This window comes from Sciurus carolinensis, chromosome 8 (genome assembly GCF_902686445.1).
Source record: "Sciurus carolinensis chromosome 8, mSciCar1.2, whole genome shotgun sequence".
In the NCBI taxonomy this organism is placed as follows: Eukaryota; Metazoa; Chordata; class Mammalia; order Rodentia; family Sciuridae; genus Sciurus; species Sciurus carolinensis.
Window position 1 is genome coordinate 106,189,834 of NC_062220.1, and position 6,413 is coordinate 106,196,246.

The 6,413-nt window shown below is 38.5% G+C and overlaps 1 pseudogene; it reads left to right on the forward strand.

The window, feature by feature from the left end:
* Nucleotides 1-5,648: 5,648 nt before the first annotated feature.
* LOC124991382 (2-iminobutanoate/2-iminopropanoate deaminase-like) lies at nucleotides 5,649-6,088 on the forward strand (annotated as a pseudogene).
* Nucleotides 6,089-6,413: the final 325 nt, after the last annotated feature.

Genomic DNA, 6,413 nt, shown 5'->3' on the forward strand with positions numbered 1-6,413 from the left:
GAAGGGACCAAGTAAAGGGAGACATCCAGGTAGGAGATTAAACCACAAAGGAGACACAAGGAGGATGCCATCCTAGGCAGAGGGAGTGAGTGCAAATAGCTTAGACTCTCTTTCTCATTCCCTCCAGTCTTCCAGCCTAGTCTCCATTACTCAAATTACTCAAACTTGCCTACAAACCACTGGGAGCCAGGCTCAGTGGTGTATGCCTATAATCCCAGTGACTCAGGAGGCTGAGACAAGAGGATCACAAGTTCAGAGCCAACCTCAGCAAAAGCAAGGTGCTAAGCAACTCAGTGAGACCGTGTCTCTAAATAAAACACAAAATAGGGCTGGGGGTGTGGCTCAGTGGTCAAGTTCCCCTGAGTTCAATCCCCAGGACCCCTCCCCCTCCAATAAAAAACACTGGGGAATGTAATTTTTAGGGAACATCTCATAAAATTACAGAAACAGCAATAGAAATGGAGGGAATAGCAATAGCAATAGAAATGGATCTCACAGAAAACAAGCAAATGATCACCATGTTGCTTTTGTACTTATTTATTTTTTCCATAAAAACCACACAACATAGAGAAAGAATTAAGGTTGACTGACATTTTTCAACTCCAGTTCACTGTCATCTCCTAGTAAGCACCTTCGTGGCAACTGTATTCATTCTCCATTGCTGTGTTAAAAGGTGGGGGGGCTTGAAACAAGGTGTACTCATTGTCTTTCAGTTTGGGTGGGGTGAGAATCTGGATCACTGTTCAGCACGTATCAAGGTAGCTGTTGCCTGGGCTGGATTCTCATTGGTTGCAACTGGAAAAAGTTTCCTGCCAAGCATCCTCACAGTGTTTTCAGAATTAATGTCCTTGCAGCTGTAGAACTCATAGTGACCTGTGTCTTAAGGCCAGAGGAAGGCAGTCTCTCTTCAGTAAGGCCCCAATTCTTCCTTTAGGACTTTCACCCTTATTATCGAACCCAACCAGGATGACCTTCCACTCAAGAATTAAAATTCAATTAATCACATCTGAAAAATACCTTTGCTTTTTCTGTATAAGGTAACCTAAATCCAAGAAGGAATTCTATCATATTTGTAGGTCTTGCTCATACTCACGGGATATATATGCTAGAGGACATTAATCTTGGGAGTCTTCTTAGAATTCTGCCTACTGCAAGTACTCCTGTATAAACTTTATTTTTCCCAAATACTTAAGCAGTCCTTCAGAAGTGCTGCCACTGAGTTTCTTCCTATTTCTATCAGCAGGGACTGATGCCTTTTTTAAAAGGCAAATTCCCAGCTTGCAATGTCAGAGCTAGCTGTGAATCAGGAACTTGGCACATGGTATGCATACCTTCTAATTTTATTCTAAGTTTCTTGGCAACAGAAGAAATTGCCAAAATACAAGAAACAAAGGTTCACTGTGTATCATTGATTATTCAGTAACTGGAAGAAAATAGGTAGTTTAATGAATACTTCCAATGATTGGTGAGAGAAGTCATCAAATCCAGAGGTGAGTAGGAAGCAAGGAAGGAGCATAGGACAAAACATTTAACTTAATTTATGGTATTGAGAAGCTTTTCTTTCCTGAAGATAGTTGACTCTTGCATAAGAATCCCCAGAGAGCTGTCACTTAAGAACACAAGCACTGTTACACACAGTAAAGGTGAAGGTTTTTATAGAGTTGATGGGTAGAGAGAAGTTCACCATTTCAATAATCCACATGCAAGTCTGGAGGAAGAGGTGTGGGGATTCTCTGTGGTACACTGTTAGAGGTCTAGTTTTTGGCCATGGGTCTTTGATTCATAGTTGTGTGAATTTGAGCAATTTTGTGTGATCTCTTTAGGTCAAATTCTCTATCAATGAATTTACTAATTCCAAGATCTGAAGCTTAACATTCTATAGCTCTTAAAATTATCATAGGGTTGCTATTTAGGTAATTTAGACTTCAGAATTCTACATTTTCAATTTTTTAATAGGGGATTTCAATTTTACCTTATGTATATTTATAATGCACTAATTAAAAAACTAAATAAATAAAGGGAAGGCTGGTAGACTATAGGAAAGGGCACAAGGGAAGAAAGGGGGAGTGGAAAAGGGAAAGTACTGGGGTTTAGAGCCAATTAGAGCCAGGCTTATATAATTATGTCAAAACGAACCCCAATATGATGTGTAACTATAATAAAAACTTTAACCAAAAGCGGGATTCCGAGGGCTTGTTGTATTCTCAGCTAGGAATAAGGAAAAAATACAGAAACCTCAAATCGAAGGTTTCCACTAACTGAATTGAAACACAAATCTCCCTTTCCACGTCCATGTGATGAAGTACAGACTTCTTAGGATGGCTTGAACCTGTTCTTGCCTTCCTTCCAAGAAGCAGGAGCTCCTGCCTTATTTTACGATTTTCAGGCAGTTTCATGCTTCCTTGTGAGTTTTCTTGACTTGTATCAAAAACAGTGTTTTCTCTGCTATTTAAGTAGTCTGCGCAGGAAAATAATTTTAATAATTTAAGTAATGCATTTTTTTTTACAATTGAATGCCCAATTGAGAGGAGATGCTTTTAAATCAATTAGAAGATTCTTTTTTGAAGTTCAGCAATATTTCAGATAAGAACAGAACACTAAAAAACACTCCAGGGACCAACCCCATAAGGCGGGCTCTTTCCAGCTTTCCTTCAGTGAAATAATACTTAAATTTAAAAGCAGTTATGGAGAGAGCAAAACTAAAAGGCTCTTTTGAGACAACATGACACAGACTGGGTATTTACTTATGGAGGGCTTCTTCAATATTTCCAATAAAATAGGAAGTCTTTCTGTTACCTGCCCTAATCTTGTACTGCCCAGGTGACCTAAATGAATTTCTACCATTCCCTAATCTTGCTTATCTTTGAGAACAGGCTGACTAAGGGTCAGAAATTCCTCTTGAGGTGGGCTGGCAGAGACTGGTTGGATCTCAGATGGCTGCCAGAGTGACCATGGGACAACCTCTAGCTCTGCCTTCATTATAATTCCATCCACATACTAAATGACACCTGCCCCCAGGGCCATGACAGCTGATAATTGCCATGAGTGACCAAAAAACAAACAAACAAACAAACATGGAAGGAGCCAAAAGCAGCAGTTCCTGAATTTCTGGACAGTTTCTACCCATTCCCAGAAATGCATATTTCTTTATAACCTATCCCTTTCCTTCATTTCCCTTACCCTTTATAACCTCTTGACTCCTAAGGAATGGGAATTTAAATTTTAGAGTTTAACTCCCACTTCTGTTCTTGGCCAAGAATAAAATTCTCTTTCACTGCTCAAACAGTGCTTGGTCTTGTTATTGGTTCCACAATTCCAAGAGTGAAAATGAACCCAGATTTTGGGGTCAAAAATTGATAACATTGCCACAATACTGCTTTGAATGAATATTGCTAACTTAAAACATAATGTATGATAGAGGACAGAAATGAAACTTTTCCAATATGTTCTTTTGTTTGTTTTAATGGCAGAACACAGTTCCAGAAAACTTTCAAGATGGCGTTTGCAAACTGGACACTTGGACATATACATGTCCACTTTGAAAATCCAATTGTGCTAGTGGTCATCACAGTGGTGCAATCTGAAGTCGGCTGTGTACCACTTCTTTTTTGACCCAGAACTAGAAGATTCAACAGTACTAGAAGGGCAAAATCAATAAGGTAACCGTGCTATAAAAAACTAACAAATTGATAAGCAATAAATATCTCATGAATTCATTGGTATTGGTCCCAAAAAGAATTGAATATCACCCACACAATTCACATCTCTATAGACACTTTTGCTTGTTTTAGGACTATAGTATGAGAGTAATGCTATAATGCCTTTCTACAACAAATAAATATGCAATCTGACTTTGCCAATGAAGAAACTAAGACCAGAGAAATCAAATAGCTTCCTTAATGTCATGACTGTGGGCTAGCAGAGAGAAACATTGAATCCAGGTATTCTAACTTTATCTACTATGTTTTTCCTATTCATCTTGGTTAATTATGTCTATGCTCTGCAGACCTCAATTTTGTGTTTTCAAGTAATGTATAATGTCTATTAGTGGAATATAAATCAATTTGCTTAACACATGTTTGCATAAAAGGATTTTTGGCATTTATTTCCTGATTATTTATTATTTGATTTTGATGCACCTAACCCACTCCTTTCCTTAAAAATACATGACTGCAAGAATGTGTGTGAGGGCAGTTCACAATGGACAGAAAGGTCTGTGGGAAAAAATGTATACAGATTAAAGCTGAATATGAGTTTTGAAATTGATGCACTTTATTAAGAAATTTCAATATGAATGAACATGTGCTGTTTACAACATCAGTGAAATTATCAAGTTTTTTCTTTTGCCTATTGATTTATTAGAAAATATTAGTAGATTTCATAATTTAAATGTACTATTGAATTTCTTAGTTATGCCCTAAAATAATAAAAATACAGTACATACCTAATGCATGTTTCAGACCCTCCTTGCTCTGGGCAGACCCCAGGACTTGACCTGCATGTTCTGTTCACAGTTGCCCCATCCTCTCACTCCCCACCCTTTTGGTAGATATTTTTGCTTCTGAACAGCCCCCACCTTGAACTTGTTTCGGGAACCTGCTCTTGGGCTACTTAGACCTACTGCAAACACCTTGCAGACCCACAGAAAGCAGAAGTGCCTCTGATTTTATGTTCATGTGAGCAGCCCTTGGCCAGTGCATAGCTGAAAAATTCATCTCTTGCCTTGGGCAGGGCTAAGGCCCTGGTCTGGAATCTTCCTGAATCTCCCTGTGTGACTTTCTTCTTCCTGTTTTTCCTTCTCCTTTTTTCCTGAGAGCACTTCCCAAGTAGCTAACTCTCTTGTCTAAGAATCTCGTTGGGCTCATTGCTTGTGAACAAGCAAATTGGTTGATAATTTGGTTTGCTAATATTAGATTTTCATTTTAAAGCCCTTATATTTATTTCCTATTGTTGCTACAACAATTTACCACAAACTGAGTGATTTAAAGTAACACAAGTTTATCCTTTTACAGTTCTAGAAGTCAGAATTCTAAATTGGTTCACTAAGCTTTGTCCCTTCTGAAGGGTCTGGAAGAAAATCTGTTTTCTTGACTTCCCTGTATCTATTCCTTGGTGGGGGGCCCTTCCACCATCTTCAGAGTGAATCATTCCAACTCTGCCTCCACCATCGTTTCTCTGCTGCCTCTCTGCTTTCAAAGGGCTCTTGGTATCACATTGGGATCACACAGAGAATCCAGGCCTATCTTTTCATTTCGAAGTCCTTTAATTAAGCCACAGAGTGACCTGGAAAGTTTTTGTGCATGGGCTTGGTCCAATATTGGTGTTCAAATGATAGCATGTATTGAGAAAAGTGTTTATATTCTTTGTTGTAAATTTTTTTTAAAAAAAGTATATTTTTAGCTATAGATGCACACAATATCTTTATTTATGTAATGTTGAGGATTGAACCCAGTACCCCACACGTGCGAGGCATGCACTCTACCACTGAGCTACAGCCCCTGGTATAAAACGTTTTATGTTCTAAAAATATATTATTTCTAGACAATGTGAAAAATATTCTCTGGAAAACCAAAGTGAGGGGTGAGACGCAGGTAGGGCTGGTGTAGGGGTTTCTTCTCCTGGAGGGGCATGCCAAAGAAGGACCAGTCATGTTGTCCCTAATTAAACACATGATCAACACCATAAAAGCCCTAGGGCCATTGGTCCGTACAATCAAGTGTTATTTGGCAGGATCATTTACATCTCTGGTCAGAAAGGCACGAACCCTTCTAATGGACAACTTGTTCCAGGAAGGGAAATACCAGAAACTAAGCATGCTTTTATGAACACAGGTGAAAATCTGAGAGCTGCAGGCTGTGACATCACTAATGTTGTCAAAGCAACTGTTTTGCCGGCTGCCATAAATGACTTCAATACTGTCAGTGAAATCTGCAAACAGTGTTTCAAGAGTAATTTTCCTGCTAGATGGGCTTACCAGGTTGCTGCTTTACCCAAAGGAGAGCACACTGAGATTGAAGAATTATCTGTCCAAAGACCTATCAGCAGCATGGCAATAGGAGGCACAGGGTGGTTCTCAACCTGCCTTTAAGTTAACATCTTGATATTAACAATCAACGTTTGAAAAGTGAATGTGTAACTAAAATGTCTGAAGTTATCATGGAAATACCCTATCATAGACAGATTTGATGAATTGATTATTAGATAATGAATCCAGAAACTGAGGCTATAAATTATAGTTATGTACACTCCTGGCTGAATGTGAGAGAAGAGGTACTTAGTACATAGTGGCTCAAATAAATAAAAGAACAGGGATAATAACACAGAGGAAAATGAGTTATTCTTCCTGAAAAAATAAAGATCAGACCTAATTCAATTAAATCCTACTAATTTAATGATGTGAAATATTTAGTCCT